Here is a 24,918-nt window from a genome sequence, read left to right as displayed (position 1 = left end):
CTCAGGTCCTCAGGACTGGCATATGATGGGGACAAGAGCCAGGTAGATCAATACAGAGACTTGACTTGATAGCAACACATGTGAAGAAACTCTGAAAGGCTTTAACTTACAAGTTCAATATGTGCCAATAGTGAAATTAATTTGCTTGAAAGGTCAATTCAATATTAGGCTGTACTCAAAGACTACCATGTCCATGCACCTTTATGGTAAGATCACACTAGAATTAAATGACTTGGCAGATGTTTTCTCTCACTGAGATCAATCTTTGAGCTTTAAATGATATGACAAAAATTTTAATAGGGAGTTGAGACCTAATATGTAAGATAGCTAAAGAGATTTTCATGGGTTATATAGCATGATCACAGAGCATGGAAACACACAAATTTATTTTTATGGATTAATATATAATATTCATTATACTTAATATATAAATTTTTATTTATATATAAATATGAAACATTTCAAATATTCTGCTCCATTGCCAAAAAACAGTGATTTTCCCCTGTGATATGGATAATATTCAGGGAGAAGTAAGAATTCTAGTTCAGTCATTTTGCAGATTGAGGAATGCTAAAGACTTCAGTAGAAAGCAATACAGTAGCAGTGCTGTTCTAATAAAGCCTGTTCCTTTCAGCGCTGAAATATATATTAATATATAAAGAAGGAGAAGCTTGTGGTTTATTTCTCACATGTAGATAATGCGCAAGAATATTTACTACCAGGTTTCCCTTTGTAAGTGTTTAAACATGCCATTAATTTGATTGCCTTCTAAGTGATGAGTTGTTGTTCAGTTGGTAAATTGTGTCTGACTTTTTTGAAACTCCATGGACTGTAGTCTGCCAGGCTACTCTGTCGATAGGACAGCAAGAATCCTAGAGTGGGTTGCCATTTCCTTTTTCAGGGAATCTTTCCAACCCAGGAATCAAACCCGAGTCTCCTTCATTGGCAGGCAGATTCTTTACCACTGAGCTACCTAGCAAGCCAATTGATGAGTAGAATTTAATTTTCACATATGACTTCAATAAGAAATGGAGTCATTTGGGTCTGGAAAGTTTTTCGGTTATTCTTGTTATCCCTTTTCTTATATGTAAGATCCAGAAGATTAGGGACTGGATGTTTACCAGCCCCTAGAGTAGACCTTGCTATATGGTAGGTAGTCAATGTTTGCCTCAGATCTAGGTGATAGCCTCATTACTTTTTCTATTCTGTCACTATAATAATATGAATGCTTGTTGGTATAAATGCCCTTGTCCATCTCAAGTGTTACCATGCGTTAATGTTTTTTTCCAAAAAAAGTGCATTTTTTCACATAATCACCAATAAAATGCATAATTACCTACAAAGTTAACCTCACCCTCTTAAACAATCTGGAGAAGCCTGGAAGAGTGGGGAAACAATTACAATAATTTTTCTGAAGATACAAAATTTCCATTGAAAAAATGCTGAGCAAACATGCACAAGGTCAGTTACCATAAAACAAAAATTGTTCTTGAAAAATTAAAGATAATGTTCAATCAAATTATAAATTGATTTATAAATTTATAAATTAATTTGAACTATAGCTTAAAGAAGACTGAGATAATTGACCGGATGTTTTAACTCAGATACCAATAAAAATAATTTTAAAAACCTTTGGTATCCATAATGACAACATATCAGTAAAAACAGCAAGCATTTATTTTTGGCCAGAGTTCACATATATGACAACATAGGTGTGTACCATACAACCTCAGTGTGCAGTTTGTATACCTGAATATGAATGATGAATCACTATTTGCCAAGCACAGAGTGGTTTGCATACAACATTTCATTTAACAGCAATCTCATGAGCAAGACATTACAACCTCCATTTTACACAAATGGTAATTGAGGAGCACATAGTTTAGATGGGACCCCCAAGTTCACACAGCTAGTAAACAGTGGAGCTGAAATTAAAACTGCATCTGTAAACTCCTGGATGGTTCTTAGAGTTGATTCAATTCCTTTTATTTAGCATCTCTATCTGAAATACTACTGCCCAATTAATTTAATTATTTAAACCAATATTTATTTGATATATAGAATTTCATGGTCTGATTTCATTTCTTCAAGATTATACTAAGGTATTAGCCTTATATGTAAATAAAGTTTTAGTTAAATTGATATTTATTATAATATTGTTTAAAAAAACAACAATTAACAGAAATATAAACAGCCTAAAATTCCAAAATGGGCAAGCAGTTTAAAATATTATGAAATACAGGGTATTCTCAAATATTAATGGCAGGTAAAGTGTTCACCAAGTATATAATCTTAAGTGTTTATAAGTACTAAGAAGCTTACAAAGTAGTCTCACAGTAAACTTATAACTTTACTGTCTTTTTCCTTGAATACTGCATTCATGAAATTCCATTCAGCATTTTACTTTTTTTTAAAATGTCACTGTCTGACTCTTAAATTCTCCTGATCCTAGTTCCATATAGGAAATATAGCCCTCTTCTCTACAAAAAGACAAATTTTAATAATAGAAAAAATATAAGTATTAAATAATCCATAGTTTCAGTGGAAAACAAAGGGGCCTTTTTCTAAGCAGCTCTGAGAAAAACTGTGAAAATTTTAGGAAACTGCATTGGGTTAATAACAAAACCTTAGAGCACCAAAAAAGAAAGAAAGAAAGAAAGAAAAATTTCATCAAGCAAATACAAAATATAAAATTGCCTTTAGAAAACCTGAACCCAAGGTCTAGATCCACCACTACAGGATGGAGTGAGAGAAAGCCAAAGAGCAGGCAGCAGGTTGTTCACTCAAGTCAAGGCCCGTTTTCCATATGCTTGGCTGTGATGTTTGTTCTCAGCGAATGCTGTGAAATTAACTCTTGAAATAATGTAGAACATGTTTCTTGATAAAGTTCAAGGATAGATTTTGCAGCCAGAGAATTAGTGATGTTCCTTGAGTAATTTTACCATGGAATAAGCAAAGGTTACAAAAAAGCTCTTTTTACTTTCACAGAGCTGATCATTAAACATTTAATAGAACATCACATAGCTGCAAGGGAGACTGGAAAATAAAAACTTTTCTTTTTTATTATTGATCTAAGCTGACCATATTTCCATCCTATATTTTGTTGGCAGAGACGATGGAATGGCAGAAAACTAACAGTAAGTGATACATGGAGAGATGTGATTTTAGTTTTTGAAAGTTAAAAACTTGATTACTAAAATAATTTCAAATCTCTACATAAAGAATGACTTCTTGAAGAACAAATAATACTTAAAATGGAATTAGTAATCTAGAAGAAAGATTTATTTTTTTCCACATGCATGCTCTGTCACTTAGTCATGTCAGATTCTTTGAGACCCTATGGACTGTAGCCTGCCAGGCTCCTGTGTCCATGGGATTTTCTGGGGAAGAATACTGGAGTGGTTTGTCATTTCCTCCTCTAGAGGATCTTTCTGACCCAGTGTTTGAACCCCCATTTCCTGTGTCTACTACACAGGCAGATGGATTCTTTACCACTGAGCCAACTGGGAAGCCCATTTGTTTCCATAGTATAGTACAAAATAAAATTAACATAAAACCATACAGAAAATTTAAACACATAAAGGGTAGATCTGAAAGGTTCAATATCTGTAATAATAGAAATTTCACAAGCAATGTACGTATTCTACAAAGAATAGAAATAATGGAAGAAGAGAAAACATCAAATAGTTAACATAGAAAACTTTCCCTTAGAGACACGTATCTAGGACAAACTTTCAAGTAATCTGGGATGCCAAAGGATAAAGAGAAATTCCTATCATATTCAAAATATGAAAAATAAGTTATCTATGTTAGATTGAAAATCAAACCATAAATAACTAACATTTACTTAAGAGTGAAAAATGAACTTGATTTTAACTATGGATAGAGTGTAAATTGGGGGCAATTTGACACATTTTACAAAACTGTTAAAAGTGCATATCCTTATAGTGATGAGATGATTATTCTGGCAGCTATCTTCTGTGAATATTGGCACACATGTTCAAGGACATATGTAAAAAACTGTGGCACTGTGTAGCAAAAACTAGAGTCCACCTAGAGTCTTCTTGCCCAAGAATAGTTAAATACACTTTAATATTTTCATATTATAGAAATCTATATAAGCAGTTAAAAGAAAAAGTGATATCTCAAAGTGCTATGAGGAAGAATTCTATACATTAAGTAAGGAGCAAGTTGCAGAACAATAGATATAATTTGTATATGCAGATAAGTGCAAAGGATACACAAAAAGTCATTAATAGTAATTAATCTTAGAATTAGTAAAGAAAGATAACTTCCACTCTTTCTTTCACACATTTGTTTAATCCTTGATTTTTTCACAAATAGCAAACACTTCTCTAGTATTATTTTTTAAAGTTATACTGGAATATATTTATGAGCAAAGGCTAGATTTCCAAGAAAAATGGATAGTCCAAAAATGGTGGGGAAAATACAATAATAAAAAGCTGATATCCTTATGAGTTACAATTTTCATAGTTAGTCAGAAATCATGACATTTGATAAATGTGGTCATTAGAAAAACTAAAATACAAAACAGCTCCCACCACTAAAGAAAAAGAAAAGAAAAAGTATACGGAAAACAAATATCACAAGAAATTGAAGAAACAACAGCATGTAACATGCATAATAAAGTACTAGATATATGCATACATATATACATATATATAATATTTAAAAGTTCTAAGTAGAATAAAGAGAGTTTAAATAGCTTGTCCAAAATTATATAACTACGAAAGCAAAGATATGATAAGAGTGGAATTTTACTCAGGCAGCATCAGTGAAGGGCTCAAGGTCTGACCACCCTGCCGCCCACTTACAACTAGCAAGTGCTGGCCATAGAGGCAAGTCAGAGCCAAGAGTCAGGACACAACAAGCTCTCTCAGGCCCTACTGGTAAATGTTTAAGTCAGTTCAGAATTTCTGGACATAAATCTATAAAATAATTAAAATACCTTTAAAACATGACTACCCTTTAATTCAGCTATCTGACACATAGAAATTAACCCTAAGAAAATAATCAGATGAGTATTTAAAACAGTTTTGTGAAATTGTGAAGACCACTTGAGTATCCAACAATAATGGACTGGTTAAAGTAATTGTGATGTATAGATAGATAAAGATCTAGATACACAGAGAGATATTCACACATAGGCATAGAAATTTGTTAACTTTTACATATTTTAAGAGGTGAGAATGTAAGATATTTCATGTGCTCCCGTTAATGAAACTATATGTCTATAGAAGTGTGTCTGGAAATATATTAAATTTCCTCCAGACATATTTATTGAGCATCTAATAGAGAAGCCAGCACTATATAGTGGGTATAAGTACCCTCCCTGCAGCCAGGTAGCCTAAATGAATCCCAAATCTGCTGCTTGCCTGCCCTACAGACTTTGGCAAATGATGCATGATCTCTCAGTGGAAAAGAATGCTATGAAGAAAAGTGCATCAGGGAAAGAAGAATAGAGAATGATGGTAGATCAGTTAGAGTGGTTATGGTCTCAAGAGAAAAACTGTAAGCAGTGGGGGAGCAGAGAGCAAGCTCCCCGGATTTGCAGGGAATAGAATCCTACGCAGAAGGAATTTCAAATGAAAAAGCCTGAGGTTTGGGAGTTTGTGGAGGGTTCTGGGAGGAGCAGGAGGTCAAGGTGGCCACAGTAGAGTAAATCATTTCCAAATGTTCATAGTTGAATGCCTGGAGCTAGCTTTTTTTTCATACTTGTTTGGATTTTTGCAATTAGCATGAAGTACTTCTACAATGGAAAACAACAGAAGTATTCACATTGGGAAAAAGAAAATAGCAAGTTACTCTATTTCTGATTACTCTCTGCAATCAGTATTATCAGTGTTCCATTTCTTAAAAATACATACTCAAACTTTCTAAGTAAAATTCAAAGCCATCTGCTTATTCAGGCTCTCATGGGAAGACTTAGCAGTGAGAAGTTTTGCTCATGAGTCTGCTCAGGATAGGGCTGTTTTAATGCTTTGCTCTTTACCATGCCTCCACCCTCCAACCATATTTGATTACAAACCATTTTTAACTTTAAATGACTTTTTTGAAATTGGCATTTCCCTCATGTGCCAAAAGTAATAAGCATATATTTTAAAAGAAGAAAATGAATTTGATAAAATATTTTGCTTGGCTAGAAATGTTTTCAGTAGTTTATTAACTGCAAAGTAATTCCCTACTGAATGCCAGAGATCCTGTGCAAGATGTTGCCTGGGGCTAAATAATATGTGTTCACCTTTTAATCACACTGACAGAAGGGAAATGGAAAGCAAGTCTCCCAGTACTCAACATGCAGTCTTTATTTTAGTGGAGAGGAGCATTAAGCATGAATAGCACCAAATATCATATAATTCAAAAAAAAGTTTATTATTTTGTTTGGTAGTATAGTATATAGGTATTTCCAGTAATCTTGGAATTCACTCCCATTCAAATAATGAAACCATATTGTCAAATTGAAACTCCCTGTCTTATTCGTCTTGTCTATTTCTGCCTGATCTTCAAGCTAGTGATGGACAGCATCCTTTCCTTCCCAGAATATATATTCATCATTTTCAAGAGCCATGGCTTGAAAAAAAAGTATAGGTTTCTTTGGCTCATTTTTGCAGTCAGGTTCACAATATTACCAGTGTGACAGGGACCCTAGACCTTATTTACTGAGCTGTTGTACAGGTGCTTAACTTTACAGCTCGATTGTAAGCAGATTGAGGGCAGGAAATAGTGTCGTATTTACATTTTAACCCTGAGCAACTAACATATTGCTTGGCAGGTAATAAATGTACAATATTTGTTTGTCAAAAGACAATTAAAAGATAATTCTGGACTACAGTAACTTTATACTTCATGTTGTTATAACAGAAATTTGCAGTTTTATTTCAACAGCGATTTTCTTTCTACTCTACGTCTAATTCTCCAAGTCCAATAAGAAGGTCAGCAAGGACACAATCTAATTGAAGAAATTTGTTTATTAGTGAGAACCATTCTAGTCTGAATTTATATTTCCAGTTTTATATCCTTAATGTTTAAAAAAAAATTATTTTCTAGAGGAAGCCAAAAGTAGTTATCATGAAAACTCAACTCATTAACTATTCTGAACTAAAATAAGTCTTGTTCATTGTTTGGCTTTGGACACTATTATGTAAACTTGAAATATTTGATTTTTCTTTCATTTATTTTTATTTACTTATTTTTCCTCTCTATATATTGTTATACAATTTTTAAGGGTTTGCTCCCTTTACAGTTATTATAAAATACTGCTTATATACCCCATTTGTACCACACATCCCTGTAGCCTTATACCCAATAGTTTGTACCTCTTACTCCTGCACCTCTACATTGCTCCTCCTCCCCCACTGATAACCCCCAATTTGCTCTGAATATCTGTGAGTCTGTTTCATTTTTGTTATATTTACTAGTTTGTTGTATTTCTTAGATTTCACTTATAAGAGATAGCATAGAGTATTTGTCTTCTCTTGACTTATTTCACTTAGCATAATCCCCTCCAAGAGCATCCATGTTGCTGCAAATGGCAAAATATAACCATTTTTTATGATTCGGTAGTATCCCGTTGTGTATATGCATATCATATCTTCTTTATCCTGGAGAATTTGGTTTTGTTTTGCTTGGGGAAAAAACAAAACACAGAGTATAAGAGATTTAATAGAATTAAGTAGATTACCCATTTTATAGGCACCTTCCATCCCCAAACTCACCCCTTATTCTATGGTGATAATTAATCTTCCTATGAAAGCAACAAAGAACAGGGAGGGGACCATTTAAAGACAATCATCAGCCCTGTCATTAACAAAGCACAGGCAAGATGCTTCTATTCAACATTCTCTTCTTACCAACAGGCCATTGAAATACCATAGTGCAGCCTTCAGGTGCACTCCAGTGGCTACCATCAGAATTATCTCTATATATTTCTGTTTTTTAACTATATTTTCTTTTCTTCTATTTATTTATTTATTTGATTGCATTCAGTCTCAGTTGCAGCACTTGGAATCTTTGTTGAATCATTCAGGATCTTTCATTGTGGCACACGACTCTCCAGTGGTGCCATGCAGGCTTAGATGCTCCACGGTGAATGGAACCCTAGTTTCCTGACCTGGAATTGAACCCTCATCAATTGCAAGGCCAACCCTCAACCACTGGACAACCAGAGAAGTCCCAACCCCTATACACTTTTTATTCCTTGAAATCCCCACTTCTGTAAAAAATTTAGAGGATAGAGGTAGAGACAATAATCAGCGACCTTTGACTGCATTATTGAGATTTTTCTTCCTCTAATACATTCTGCCAAACTCTAGCTACTAGTAGCTATTAGTAAGTGGCATCTCTTTCTTTCACACAGTGGTATACTTCTCTGCCTTTCCTTAATGGGTCTTTGATTTTAACATATCTCAAACAGCAACTTCTGAGTTTCACTGTAGTGATTAGAAGATTTTATAGTTCCCTTCCTTTTATCAGAAACTTCCATTTTGTGTATAAATGAAATTCACCTCCCTCCATGAAGCAGTTATGAGTCTCCTACCACCTCCCATCTTATTCTCACTGCTGTATGCAGCAGCTCTGGACTTCTGAAACACCACATTCTCTATCAGACAATCTACACATTGAAATCCAAGAAAACAGCAGCTTAAGTCTTTTTTTTAGATCTAGAACCTCATTCATCATCTGCTAGCAATTTAAAGTTTTAAAATTATACTGTATCATAGTCTTTAGGAACGTTCTATTTATGACATATTGCTCTCATTTCAATACAGTTTTGTGGGTGGGTGTGTCATTGTAGGAGCTGAAGCAGAAGAGAAAGTTCATTAAATAATCATTTCACACTTTATAATATATGCACCTAATAAACACACTGAAAGATTTAAAATATTCCAGGGAGGCTGTATTCATAGAGGCAGTTTGAAATATGATTTGAGCAATTATAAAAATATATTTATCAAATGAAGACAACCAATCTGTGTATTTCATGGAAAAATATTTAAATTCTGACTTCACTTCCTATCCATCATTATATCCATCATATATAGTCAGTGTTCTAATGTTCTAGCATTTTTATTTCTACCACAAACTCACCACCATTTAATTTGTTTTTATCATATCCTGCTTAAGAAAAATAACATATATTTAATATAGGCATGTGTATATGCATATATTAATATAATCAAGATATACAGAGAGTTTGTAACAAACATGGGGTGAAGATGAAACTGAAAATATATTAAATAATGAAAAAACTAAATGAAACAAGTTATTAGCATGGATTATCTTTTTGAATGGATTAATCTGACAGCACAAAAAATAATGATTAATCTACCTTTGAACACATATCTATTTTGTCTTTCCTTTCTCACTGATAAAAGTTAATATATGTGTTAAAGAATGTCTGCTTAGGTGGTCATCTAACATTTTGTTAGTGCTGTTAGCAAAAGTCTGGTATTTAAAGAGATCAAACCCTCTAGACCTAACACAGACATAAGTCTCCTCGATATTACCGTTTTTGCTTTGGGAAGAATAATTCATGTGACTTCTTGAATAACAGATATAAGACAGTGAGTCCCCATGGCTTTGGAGAAAGCTTTTGCATGTTTTATTCATTTTTGTCTTTGTTTTTAACAGAGGTTAATTAACCCCAAATTTCTTGGAATATAGAATTTAATTTTCTGGGTATAATGTAAGAAAATTAGCATAAGACATGAAGACCCATCTGAGAAGAAAATGATTCAGATACCAACCTCTAATCTTGAAGAGGAAGTATGTGGGACAGATGATCTGGTCCAGTTCCAAACCCACCAGAGGCCTTCAGACAATTCCATGGAGACCCCAGGAGCTGAGGTGGCACTTCAGTTTTCCCAAATTGAAGCACAGGGTCCAGGACTTGTTGTCCCCACCACAAACAGACACTGGATGCAGGTTGCTTCACAGGAAGGGGGCACAGCTTTAATTGGGGAAATTGAAGGAATGCATCTGCAAGCAGCTTGGCAGCCTTAGCTGTAAGTTCCTTCACTCCAGAGAGAATATTCTAGGTGAAGTTGGCAGGTGTTACACAAGGTTCTTTCAACCATCAAAATAAAAATGGAAAGATGAAGAAAATATCCAGATAAAATTCTGGAACAAATATCACATTGTGTGTTTTCTGAATAAAAGAAGAGAAGAGAGCAAAGGAGAGAGAGAAAGAGAAGGATGAGGTAACATCTTTATATACTTATTCTCACAAAACATCATGCCTTATATATAATAGATATGCTGAGTAAATAAATGAATGAAAAAAGATACTCTTTTCATTCTATAAAAATATCACATGCATTTCATGTTTAGATTATAAACATCTTCAGTCAAGAAACTCTGCCTCACTCACTGTCATTCTGAAGATAGAAGTTTGGTTCCTTGTAAACTTTTATGAATATTATCTTATAGGAAGAGTTAATTTATATAAACATATTTAACATTTGACAGGAAATTTACTTTCCTTAATCAATACAAAGCAGACAACTGGGTTTTACTTTTTGAAAAGAAAACTGAAGCAAATGAAACATATTTAATAAATTGTTTTGTAGTCTTCATTGGTCTATATCTAGCCATGTTAGTGGTATCTTAAAATCAGTAATTAAATGTGCTTTGAAATAACTCTTTAAATATTCAACCATTACCATAATTTATATAAATAATATCTCCTCACTTCTAACCAAAGGACTTTTTTCTTAGTTTCCTTTGTATGCATATCAAATGATACCTTTTATTATTTGCAGATATATTAAAATTTTGAAGAATGATAAATATTTACCAAGTATATTTAGATTTTATGATTATCCTTTAGAAGCAGTTTACTTTTGAGCTATTATTGGATATAATTTCATACTTTCCTTTACAGAAAGTTTAATGATGCTGCCATAATAACTCATAATCTTTAATTAAAAGGAGTTATGAAGCACAAAACATAAAACACCTACTTACAAGCTATATCAAATAGTCTTAAATGTAAAAGCTTAAAAAATTTTTCACATTCTTTGTAATATAAAGATTATTTCAAGAAGAAGCACCATTATATACTAGTAAAATACTAAAGTTTTATTTTATAAATCTTTGAGGTGTTACCTGGTCAAAACATCATGCTAGATGCTATAGAAATAAAGTGATAAGTAAGTTCTTTTATCTGTATTCATAAATGTTATAACACTGAAGCTAATGTATCATATTGAAAAATTATGAAAATAGTATATCATACTGCAAAATAAATTAAAATAAATAAAATTAAATTAGTATAAGCAAAGGGGAATGATTTATTTAAATCATAGGGACAAGGGAAGATTTTGTATTAACCTCTGATGAAATATTTATCCATTGCAATTGTTTCCCTCTCTTCTTATCCCACTAAACTGTGAATTTATAAGTGGAATTAAGTGTTCACAGTAGTTCCTAAAGCGTATCCACAGAGCTCTGAGCTAACAAATGAGCGTTTAGCTTTTAGGTGAGTTAATATGTAAATTACTTACATCTTGAGGGATGAGTTCCAGTTCCATAGAGAACTTTCCAAGTCGAGCTGTAAGTGTTGGCTTGTTCACACAGTCAGCTGCTATATGTTTAATGTTCATTTTGAAAAATGCAGAGGCAAATGTTTCTGAAGTAATAGATTGATGGCATATTATAGAATACCTTGAATGCCATACAACAGAATTTGATGTTTACTTCTTTTGTAGGCAAAGCATTAGGAATTTTATTCACTATTAAGTGGGAGGATAAGCAAAGGGAGGAGGTTAGAATGATCCATGTGGTAAGAGATTAGAGTCGGAGACTCTAATGAATTCATGTTTACTTTAATACAAACACAGGTAGGCATTTACAGAGAAATATTTGTAGATGTGTATGTATAAAAGAGAATAGGTACATACATCCATGTCAGTTTAGAGGGCCTAAAAACAACAAGAACTCAGTACTAATAAAAACACTCAATGTACAGATTTTGGTTTCTTATACCATTTTCCTATAAGAAGAATCAGAGCTCCATTAAAAAGCATTGATTCTAGAAATGGGGTAGGAAATATTTAAGATGAACCTAGAGCATCTTTAGTGCCAGAAAATAAGCACTCAAAAGAAAATAATGATCAGTTCAGTTCAGTCACTCAGTCGTGTCTGACTCTTTGCAACCCCATGTTCTGCAACATGCCAGGCCTCCCTATCCTTCACCAACTCCTAGAGCTTACTCAAACTCATGTACATCAAGTTGGTGATGCCATCCAACCATCTCATCCTCTGTCGTCTCCTTCTCCTCCAGACTTGAATCTTTCCCAGCATCAGGGACTTTTCCAATAAGTCAGTTCTTCACATCAGGTGGCCAAAGTATTGGAGTTTCAGCCTCAGCATCAGTCCTTCCAATGAACATTCAGGACTGATTTCCTTTAGGATACACTGGTAGGATCTCCTTGCAGTCCGAGGGACTCCCAAAAGTCTTCTCTGACACCAAGGTTCAAAAGCATCAACTCTTTGGTGCTCAGCTTTCTTCACAGTCCAACTCTCACATCCATACATGACTACTGGAAAAACCATAGCCTTGACTAGATGGAACTTTGTTGGCAAAGTAATGTCTCTGCTTTTTAGTATGCTGTCTATGTTGGTCATAGCTTTCCTTCCAAGGAGCAAGCATCTTTTAATTTCATGGCTGCAGTCACCATCTGCAGTGATTTTGGAGCCCCCTCAAAATAAAGTCTCTCACTGTTCCCATTGTTTCCCCATCTATTTGCCATGATGTGATGTGACCAGACACCATGACCTTAGTTTTCTGAACGTGCGTTTTAAGCCAACTTTTCACTCTGCTCTTTCACTTTCATTAAGAGGCTCTTTAGTTCTTCTTCGCTTTCTGCCATAAGGCTGGTGTCATCTGCATATCTGAAGTTATTGATATTTCTCCCAGCAGTCTTGATTCCAGCTAGTGCTTCATTCAGCCTGACATTTCACATGATGTACTCTGCATATAAGTTAAATAAGCAGGGTGACAATATACACCCTTGATGTCCTCCTTTCCTGATTTGGAATCAGTGTGTTGTTCCATGTCCAGTTCTAACTGTTGCTTCTTGACCTGCATACAGATTTCTCAGGAGGCAACTCAGGTGGTCTGGTATTTCTATCTCTTGAAGAATTTTTCACCGTTTGTTGTGATCCACACAGTCAAAGGCTTTGGCATAGTCAATACAGCAGAAGTAGATGTCTCTCTGGAACTCTCATGCTTTTTTGATGATCCAACGGATGTTGGCAATTTGATCTCTGGTTCCTCTGCCTTCTCTATATCCAGCTTAAACATCTGGAAGTTCACGGTTCACATACTGTTGAAAATAGTGATGGGTTTGTATAAAAGAAGCCCCACAGCCAACTAAAAGAGCTCCTGATGATTAAAGCTGGAATAACTTGAGCAAAAAAAAAAAAATTCTAACTAAAATATGGACTTAAGTTAATAATAATGATGATGATAATCATTATGATGATGATATATCAATATCAGTTTATAAATAGTGACAAATGTATCTAGTAATCCAAGTTGTTAGTAATAGGGAAAATTATGGATTCAGTATATAAGGACCCTCTGTAGTCTTTTTATAATAATTCTCCAAACCTAAAAGTATTCTAAAATAAAAAGGTTATTTTTAAAAACAATACACTCTCTAGAGCTACATATATGTTTATGATTTGAAATATCTATGGACAGAAAACAAAACACATCCCAAATATCATTTAATGTCTTATACTCAGGTTTCAAATCCATTAAACCTACAAGATGCTCTAAGTACATAGTCTAAGCCAATTGTATGCCAAAAGACAAGCCCCAAAACATTTCCACAACAGTTTTTAAAATGTATTTTTTATCCATAAAGTCAAAACTTATGTCGTGCATTTTCTATTAGATTAAATTTTAAATTTCTTTTCATCTTTATTGCTTGTATATGAAATACATTGCGGGTTTCAGAACAAAATTCACTTAGTCAAGTAAATGACTTTTGTGCTGTATATTTCCACACATTAATAGCATAATTTGCATGCTAAAGAATTGAAATTTTACTCTGCTGTGGCCACCAAGGATTAATTTAATGAATTGAATATATTGGATTGCCTTCTGAGAAATAGAAGGTTAAAAGGCACATTTTGCTAAATATTTAAAATCTTTAACCTTTGTGGTATAGATCTCCATGATTTAAAAAAGAAAAAAACAGGTAAAGCACAGTTGTATTTTATAAACATAATTTTGCTACAGAAGAATATCCAAATGTGTTTTTCAGATTGTCTATGCTTCTGTTTTATCAAACCTGGGTGTATAGAGGAAACATTTCTATGTGTGCAAATGTCATAAAGACATGTCCCTTCAGCAGCAACACATGGGATCATCTGAGGATACAATGATTCTATTCCTAAATGAATGGCCTTCATAGTTCTAGTTAATTTTTGAATTGCTCACTTGTGGAAAACTTGAGAACTATTTTTTTAATTTGTGTTCTTGAAACTTTTGTATCAGTTTATTAGTTGACATCTGGTATTCTCAGTCAAACTTAGAGGCAACTCATGTACTAGAGGCTTTTATGAAGCAATGGACACCATATAGAACATCATATTTTTCTTTGATTAAATAGTCTTTTCACACAATTAGTATATTATAGAAAATCTATCAAATGCACAAGATGACAGGTATCTCTGTAAATATCTAATGTAGTGTTCTGAGAAAAATTGATTAGAACAATCTCATGATAGGAAGGAAAAAAATAAGTTATAAGTGAGAAATTAACACAAAATGTGCTTTATATTCTTGATATAATTAGAAAAGCATATCTGGGATTCAGTATGTAATAATAAAGACAAAAATTTAAAGTAATATATTTTCTTGAATCATAAATTTAATCCAACCCACAATATTTATATTTATTATTTCATTTAGCATTTAGAATAAAGTAGGCTCCTTTTGAGGGCTTCCCTGGTGGCTCAGATGGTAAAGAATTCGCCTGCAATGCAGGAGACTTGGGTTTGATTCCTGGATCAGGAAGATTCACTGGGTAAGGGAATGGCAACCCACTCCAGTATTCTTGTCTGGAGAATCCCATGGACAGAGGAACCTAGCGAGCTACAGTCCATAGGGTTGCAAAGAGTCAGACATGACTAGAGTTGACTGAGCACCCATGCAAGCTCCTTTTGAAGTTTGGACCTAAATGGACTTTTTATACATAAATATACTTTATTGTTTTGTTATTTTTATACTTTTATATTATAAATGTGTGTGTTGTGTGTGTGTTAAGTTGCTTCAATCATGTCTGACTCTGCTACTCTACAGAGTGTAGTCTGCCAGTCTCCATTGTCCATGAGATTCTCCAGGCAAGAATACTGGAGTGGGTTACCACTTTCTAGTCCAGGGGATCTTCCCAACTCAGGGATCAAACCACGTCTCTTTTGTGTCCTGCATTGGCAGGTGGGTTCTTTGCCACTAGCACAACTTGGGAAGCTCTGTATCAAAAATGTGTGTCAGTTGCTCAGCTGTGTCCAACTATTTACGATCCCATGGACTATAGACCACCAGGCTCCTCTGTCCGTGAAATTCTCCTGGCAAGAACACTGGAGTGGGTTGCCATTTCCTTCTACAAGGATCAAACCCTGGTCTCCTGCATCACAGGCAGATATTTTACCATCTGAGCCAGTATATACACGTTAATATCTGAAAGACAAAATATATATATTTTTTAATTTTTAAATATTAACTGTCCACAGAACACATTATAGTTACTCACTACCCCAGACACCAGTCTGTCCATCACTGCCATTCCAGTCCGTTTCCAGAAGTCTTTGGACAAGAATATGTAGACTTGAACTGCTGGAAAGCCTTTCCATTCCAGCCAGATTGAAACTGATTCTTTCCAGAAGGATCTTTGTTTGTCTAAATATGATATCTGGCCCCTCTCACATGAAATTTCTGTTGTGTGCTTTCTTTCTCTATGTATGGGTCATATCTGTTTGCTCTTTGCATATATCATATTTTTTTTGTTATTGGCAACTGGACATGTTAGGTAATATATTGCAGCAACTCTAACTTTTGCTTTCCAACTCTGTCTCCAGTGCTAGCTTTCATTATTATTGGCTTTTTTGTTTAGTGACTAGGTTAGAATATTTCTATGAAATGTATTAATACCATTGTGTGAAATCTCCAAATTGCTCCTCCTAAGGTATAAGTGAAGTCACTCAGTCCTGTCTGACTCTTTGCAACCCCATGGACTGTAGCCCACCAGGCTCCTCCCTCCATGTGATTTTCCAGGCAAGAACACTGGAGTGGATTACCATTTCCTTCTCCAGGGTCCTAAGGTATGGCCCTGGGTAAATGCACATCACTGTGGGATCAGAGTTGTTTTAACAGGGCCTCTGTTATCTGTCTTTCCCTAATCTCAAGCTGTCTGTCTCTACTGTTATTATATTCAGCTCTTAGACTCTGCTAGTTATGGACTGATTTCTCTGTTGTTTTTGACAGTATCCTCAGACATAAACTATTCCACAGCCTGACTCAATTAAATATGGGCAGGTGTAGTTTTAAGGCCAAGTTTCTTCTGACTCTAGGAGGGCTTTTCTCATCCCTGCTTGTCTCTGGTAAACTAGCTGGCCGATGGCTTAGCTTGGTGATCCCACAGAGCTAACAGCCTCTTAATTATTTATCACCTAAATTTCCACTGTTTTGAGAGTGTTCTTAGTATTAAAATTATTCACACTTTCTACTGAATTAATTCCTTTGGTGAAAGCTTTGGAGTGCTCTTTTTCTGGACTGTCCCTGAGCAACTGCTCTGGACAATGGGAGGTGGCAGTAGCCTCTGTTCTTCTCAGCTTGCTTCTCCGGGCTTTGAACATTTGCTGAGTGAGCTAGGGTAAACGTGATAAAAGCCCTAACATCCTTGGCTTGCCATACCTAGGTGGAGCATCTGCCCTACGAGTGGAGTCTCTGACTTCTCAACTGCACTCACCAATAATTTAGACTCTCCAACTCAGAGTTGAAGGGAATTAGAAATGCTGATAGCCTACTCTTCTTAGGAGATACAGTTTCCCTTGATTGAAAGCTTAGAAGAGAGGAAGTGCTGTCTTCTTGGTCTCATCTACCCCAATTGGAGCTTCTGTCAAGCTGAGCTGGTGGTGGGGAGTAAGTGAATGAGGGCAGAAGAGGGACATGAGTTGTGGCTCACTTCCACAGTCTCAGTGTATTTATCAAGTTTTAAGTATCTTCTTAAATAAATGTTTCTTTATTTATTTGCTGTAAAATCTTAGGACAATTTCCAGAGTCTTTAAATACTTATGTACATGTATATGTACAGAACAGATATATCATTCTGCTTATATATGTACATATGTATGTATATATGTATCCATCTATTTCATGACCTTTCAGTATGGAGCAGATCCATGGAGCTCCTCCTGCTGCCAATCATAAAGTGGAATGCCTGTTAATATTGTTAGTATTTGAGCCAGCTGTGCAAAGCTATCATCAGTAGTAACGAGATCTTCTAATCATGCATGCTTTTTTTTTTTTTTAACCAAGTCAGTCACAGGGTCTTGTAAGAGTTGAATGCTGGTGACTGCAGCTTCAGAGCTCTTTCTTTTCTCTCAAATTTTCCCAGAAGAACAAGAGTCTCAACCTCTCCAAAGCCTGATGTAAACAGAAAATATGACTTTTAGTAACTTTCTATCATGAGAAAATATGCAGTAAATTCTGTTATAGACAATATATTAAAATCTCTAGCTTATTTTGTGCAACAAAATAAGAATTTTCTAATGGATAAACACAGTGCGTCATAGTCATGTGATAAAATACTATTCAGCAATAAATAGGAAAAAACTGTTGATCCATGATTCAAGGTGGATGAACCTCTAAAACATTATGCTAAGTGAAAGAAATCAAATACAAAATACTACATATTACCTGACTTATTTTTATGAGATGTTCAGAGAAGGCAAATCTTTAGAGACAAAGAAATTAATGTTTGCCTGAGGTCAGGGGAGGGAAAGGCGATTGCAAATACACACAAGAGATCTATTGGAGTGATAAAAATGTTCTCAAATTGAATTTTAGTGATAGTTCCAGAACTCTGTAAATTTACTAAAAGTCACTGAATTGTACACTTAAAATGAGATGATATACAGTATTAAAATTATACTTTATAGAAGTCATTAAAATATGATTGTCTTATTTGTCTTTATAATCCCTATATTTTACACAAATGCCTAGGACATATATACATGTTCAATAATGCTGATTAGTTGAATGAATGAATGAATGAATTAATACAACATCCCACTAGATACAGAGATCAACTCCTTGCCCAGATGATAGTGTCAACAGAATTGGAGCATCAGGCATCCATGGATTTATATAAATTCACCAAAAACTAGGAGATTAAAATGAGTAACAAAACACATGAAATGGAAATAACACAAAATTAGAGGCAAATCCTATCTGGGCCTAGTTCTGATGATCAACTAGGTATTTACTTTAGGACTGTTTCACCCTCAACCCACACATCTACTAGGGAGAAATGTACACAAAGAAGGATGAAAAGTTGAAGAGGAAAGGACCAGTATTACCTCTCAACCTACCATATTTCAATAAAAGGAGATCACTACTCTCTGATTTTGTACTGTTAAGATGTCTAAGTTTTCATTTAAAGAAACTCAGTATGGCCAAAAAATAGACAAACAAAAAGTATATAAGCAATTTTGAGTAATAACACATTTGTGTTGATCTCCACAAATTGATTTTAAACAAAGTATTTCCTGATTGACTTTAGAGATCATTTCTCAGGAAGTCCACTTTGACCTCAAGTATTAGTAAGTATCCTTTGGTTATCTGTTTAACATAGGGACAAACATACATCAAGTTGGGAAGAGGTAGGCAAGCACTTTCTCATTCATCAGTCTACTTCTGGGAACAGCATAGGTACGTGAATAAATATTTATTGCATGATTTAATTAAATCTTGATGTGACTATAACACAATGCCAAACAGACAGTATTGCAACATATCTTGCAACTCTTAAATGGCTGAACAAAGCATAATATCCATTTGCCAATTTGGCATAGATTTCAGTACCCTCTTGTACCCACATTGAGATGTTGGTATGTTAAGAAATTTACTGAATAATCAGTGGCAGTTAATGTACATGCTATTCTGTTTACAGGACCATTTTGCCTGATAAAAACCTATGTTAGACCAGTATGAAACTATGTTTTTCAAAATTGAAGTTTTATAAAGATTAGCCTCTAATGATAATACAAAACCAGTTAAAGGTACATTTCTTTTTTTTTTCCATAAAGTTTTCAAAATTACTCGACTAACTACATTTAAAAGGTTTTGGTTTAATCACTGTTTTAAATACTAGAAATGTTCTTGGCATCCAATCTCTGACCTGTCCCTAGATAGAAGACAGGTGCCTTTTGCCTTCTGCTCTTTATTAACTTAGGCATTTCTATTCCCACTGAAGTGAGAAGAAAAGAGAAAGGAAGTGAAATTTAAATGAGAAAGTTTTGTTACATGATTATAATGCCAATAAAAAATTTGGTATGGGTTGAGGTTGAGAAATATTGCTAAATGCAGCTTTAGCAATTATCTATGGATTTCAATTATCCAGGGACCCCTCTCTTTTATTAGAATAAATAACTGTGAGTTAATGTAACTTATTTGGATAGAATTTAAATCTCACCATGCTCAACTTCATTATCTGGAACTGGGCTTTCATTTTCAAATACTGAAGAGAATTTAAGAAATTACATTATTGTTAGTTTTTCCTTTCTTTGAAAAAGCTGACATAAAGTGTTTCATGCATCAAGGAAACAATAAACCAGAAAGATTGTCAGTCTCTTTCTAGTGCTTCATTGATTTTAAGATATATTTTATCATATTCATGAAACTTTAATGACTATGATACTTGGAAAACATGTTGAGACATAAGAAGATGCATAGATACAAAAGTTTCATTCATGTATATTACATACACATACATGAATATGTGTGCATATTCATATTGCTCTAGTACCAAAGTCTTGAAAGAAATGTCTATTTAAATAATTGTATATGAAAATATTCCACAAACGTTTACTTCCTTCCTGAATAAAGGTTCAACATTAACTCATGGCTTTAGAAGGCACTGATTAAATCATGCTTAAGAAAATATGATACAAAAGAGCTTATTTACAAAACAGAAACATACTTATAGACACAGAAAATAAACTTATGGTTACCAGAGAGAAAGGGGAGGGAGGTAGTAAAAATTAGGAGTTTGGGATTAGCAGATACAAATTACTGTATATAAAATAAACAATAAGGTCCTACTATGTACTATAGGGAACTGTGTTCAATAACTTATAATAACATATAATGGAAAATAATCTGAAAAAACATAACAAATCATTTTGCTGTATACCAGAAACTAACACAACATTGTAAATCAACTATACTTCAATAAAAACCAAACAAACAAAAGAACATGAGCCTAGGAATTTGACCATAATTTCTCTGTGTGTCAGTTTCCTTCTGGCTAAAACAGATGTGAAATTGTTGTTTTTTTGTAAGAATTAAATTATGTGTTTGTGTGTGTGTGTGTGTGTGTGTGTGTGTGTGTGTGTAGGCACAGTGCCTTATGCGTAGCTAATTAGTAGTTGCACTATAGTTGTTATTTCTTTCTTCCTGATAACTTTGCACTTTGTTTGTTTTTTTTTCCTAATACTTTTGTTGTTCAGTCGCTAAGTCCTGTCCAACTCTTTGCAACCTGATTGACTGTAGCACACCAGGCTTCACTGTCCCTCACTATCTCCCTGAATTTGCTGAGATTCATGTCCATTGAGTCCATGATGCTATCTAACCACCTCATCCTCTGCTGCTCTCTTCTCCTTTTGCCTTCAATCTTTTCCAGCATCAGGGTCTTTTCCAGTGGGTCGGCTCTTCACATCAGGTGGCCAAAATATTGAAGCTTTAGCTTCACCATCAGTTCCTCCAAAGAATATTCAGGATTGATTTCCCTTAAGATTGATTGATCTCCTTGCAGTCCAAGGGACTCTCAAGAGTCTTCTCCAGCATCAGAGTTTGAAAACATCAGTTCTTTGGCACTCAGCCTTCTTTATGGTCCAACTCTCACATCCATACATGATTAGTGCAAAAACCATAGCTTTGACTAGATGGACCTTTGTCAGCAAAGTGATGTCTGTTTTTTAACATGCTGTCAAGGTTTGTCATAGCTTTCCTTCCAAGATGCAAGCATCTTTTAATTTCATGGCTGCAGTCACCATCCGCAGTGATTTTGAAGCCCAAGAAAATAAAATCTGCCATTGTTTCCAATTTTTCCCCTTTTATTTACCGTGAAGTGATGGGACCAGATGCCATGATCTTAGTTTTTTGAATGTTGAGTTTTAAGCCAGTTTTTTCACTCTCCTCTTTCATCTTCATCAAGGGGCTTTTTATTTCCTCTTAGTTTTTTGCCATTCGAGTGGTATCATCTGCATATCTGAGGTTGTTGATATTTCTCCTGGAAATCTCAATTTCAGCTTCTGATTCATTGAGCCCAGCTTTTCACATGATGAACTCTGTGTATAAGTTAAATAAGCAGGGTGACAATATACAGCCTGGTTGTACTCTTTTCCCAATTTTGAACCAGTCAGCTGTTTCATGTAAGGTTTTAACTGTTAAGTCTTGACCCGCATACAGATTTATCAGGAGACAGGTAAGATGGTCTGGTATTCCCATCTCTTTAAGAATTTTCTAAATTCTTTGTTTGTTGTGATCCACACTGTCAAAGGCCTTAGTGTAGTCAATGAAGCAGATGTTTTTCTGGAATTCCCTTGCTTCCTCTAGGATCCAATAAGTGTTGGCAATTTGATCTCTGGGTCCTCTGCTTTTTCTAAATCCAACTTGTACATCTGGAAGTTCTAGGTTCACATAATGCTGAAGCATACCTTGAGGGATTTTGAACATAACCTTACTAGTATGAGAAATGATCACTGCAAGGTAGTTTGTAAATTCTTTGATACAAGCTTTATTTGGGATTGGAATGAAAATTGACTTTTCCCAGTCCTGTGGCCACTTCTGAGTTTTCCAAATTTGCTGACATATTGAATGCAGCACTTTAACAACATCATCTTTCAAGATTTTAGATAGCTCAGCTGGAATTCCATCACCTCCTCTAGCCTTGCTTGTAGTAGTACTTCCTAGGCCCATTTGACTTCAGACACCAAGATATCAGGCTTTAGATGAGTGACTACACCACAATGGTTACCTGGGTCATTAAGACCTTTTTGTATAGTTCTCTGTATTCTCGTTATCTCCTTTTTAGGTGGTAGATTAGGTTGCTTATTTGAAGTTTTTCTTGTTTCTCGAAGAAGGCTTCTTTCCCTTTGAATTTCCTTCTAGGACTGCTTTTGCTACATTCCATAAATTTTGGGAAGCTGTGTTTCCATTTTCATTTGTGTCAAGGTAGTTTCTGATTTTTTCTTTGATTTAATCATTGACCCTTTGATGATCATGTTTTTAATAGCATGTTGTTCAGTCTCCATGTGTTTGTTCTCTTCCTGTTTTGTTTCTAGTTTCATACAGTTGTGGTTGAAAAAGATGCTTGATATCATTTTTATCCTTTTAAATTTGTTGAGGCTTGCTTTATGACCTATTATGTGGTGGAGAATATTCCATATAAACTTGAAAAGAATGTACAGCAAGTCCACTACATATGAACAAGTTCTGTTCCAAGAGCACGTTTGTGAGTATAATTTGTCCAATCAGCTATATAGTATTACACTGTATAATACTTTCACACAAATAAAACACAAAAACAAGCAAAAGTAAACATTTTAAATGTTATAATACAGTAACAGCACAACAGCTGGCATACAGGCTGGCACTGAGTGAACAGGCAAGAAGAGTTACTGATTGGAGGAGGGAGAGAAAGTGGGAGATGGTAGAGCTGAAGGATCATTGGCAATAGGAGATGGAGAGCGAGCTGCAAATTCACTTATGCCTGATCTTGATGGCACTGGTTCCAGTTCTTTGCTGAATTCAATTCTATCTACCTTCTTGAAAAAAAAAGATCCAGTGATGTCTTGGTAGTAGCTTTATTTTTCTTGTCATAGATGAGATGGTAGCACTGTACTGCATTCTGAATGGCTGCTGCAACCTTTGTTGCATTCAGGTCCTGTGACTCAAAACTAACAGTGCTCCTCAAATAAAGAAAATTCCCTTGCCATTTCCTGCATCATGAATCTCTTAGTTCTTCTGTTTCTTCTTCTTCCTTTTGTCTCTCTTCATCCTTTCTCTGGGCATCCAATTCCATCAGGTCTTCATTAGTAAGCTCCTCGTGTTGTACAGCAAAAATACTATACAGTGAAGCACACAACAGCACAAGCACTTGTAGAGGATGCACACATGTGACAGTGTATACCAGACATGTGAACTAATATGATTCCACACGCAAATGCACAGTCACATCTTTGAAAGTTCACAATTTGAAGGTTTCTATGTAAGAGACTTATTCTGCAAGCTCAGTTGCTAAGTCATGTACAACTCTTTGCAACCCTATGGACTGCAGCCTGATGGGCTCCTCTGTCCATGTGATTTTCCAGGCAAGAATACTGGAGTCGGTTGCCATTTTCTCCTCCAGAGGATCTTCCCAGTCCAGGGACTGAACTTGCGTCTCCTGCATCCCCTACATTAGCAGGGAAATTCTTTACCACTGAGCCATCTGGGAAGCCCAGGGGACTTACTGTATACTCTGCTTTTCTTGGATGTAATGTCCAGTAGATATTGGGTTGACCAAAAAGTTCATTTGGGTTTTTCCTCTAAGAGGTCAGCAATTAAGTCCAACTGGTATATTGTTCAATTAAGTCCAGTGATCTATTGTGTCATTTAAAACTTGTTTTTTTATTGATTTTCTGTCCAGATGATCTCCTCTTTGATGTAAGTGGAGTATTAAACTCTCCTACTATTATTGTAGCGTTATCAGTTTCTTCCTTTATACCTGTTAATACTTGTTTTATATATAGCTGCTCTTCCATGGAGTGTATATATGTCAATAAATGTAATATACTTTTCATGTATTGATTCTTTTATCATTATATAATGTCCTTCTTTATTTTTCATAACTTTTGTTTTAAAGTCTATTTTGTATGATATGAATATTTCTACCCTTGCTTTATTGATTTTGTCCATGTGAAATATCTATTTTCACCCTTCTGATTTTAGTCTGTGCATGTTTCTTGCCTTGAAATGAGTCAGTCTCTTATAGGCATTATATTGAGTGGTCTTTTTTTTTTTAATTTAATCAGCCACTCTAGGTCTTTTGATTATAACATTTAGTCCATTGACATTCAAATTATTGATAAGTATGTGCCTATTGCCATTGTATTCCTAGTTTTCCTATTGTTTTTGCAGTTCTTATCTCTTTATTTCTTCTTTTTGTTTCTACCACTGTGGTTTGATGAGTTTCTTTGTAGTATTGTTAAGCTCCTTTCTTTTTGGTTTTTGTGTATCTATCAAACTGTTTTTGATTTGTGATTACCATGGCATTCATATATATTGACCCAGAATCATATCTACTTGCTTTAAATAGATAATCATTTAAGTTTAAACACAGTCTGAAAAATCTATGTTTTTACTCTCTTCATCCACATTTTGTGTTTTTGATATTATACTTACTTTACATCCTCATACTTATCACTTTACTGTTTATCATAGTTATTTGTTGTTGCTGTTCAGTCACTCAATTGTGTTCAACCCTTTGCTACCCCATGGACTGCAGCATGCCAGATTTCCCTGTCCTTAATTATCTCCCAGAGTTTTCTCAAACTCATGTCCACTGAGTCAATGATGCCATCCAATCATCTCATCCTCTGTTGCCTCCTTCTCCTCCT

The sequence above is a fragment of the Bubalus bubalis genome, chromosome 6, assembly GCF_019923935.1.
Source record: "Bubalus bubalis isolate 160015118507 breed Murrah chromosome 6, NDDB_SH_1, whole genome shotgun sequence".
Taxonomy (NCBI): Eukaryota; Metazoa; Chordata; class Mammalia; order Artiodactyla; family Bovidae; genus Bubalus; species Bubalus bubalis.
The sequence above is the reverse complement of the archived record's forward strand: the minus strand, read 5'-3'. Positions refer to the sequence as shown.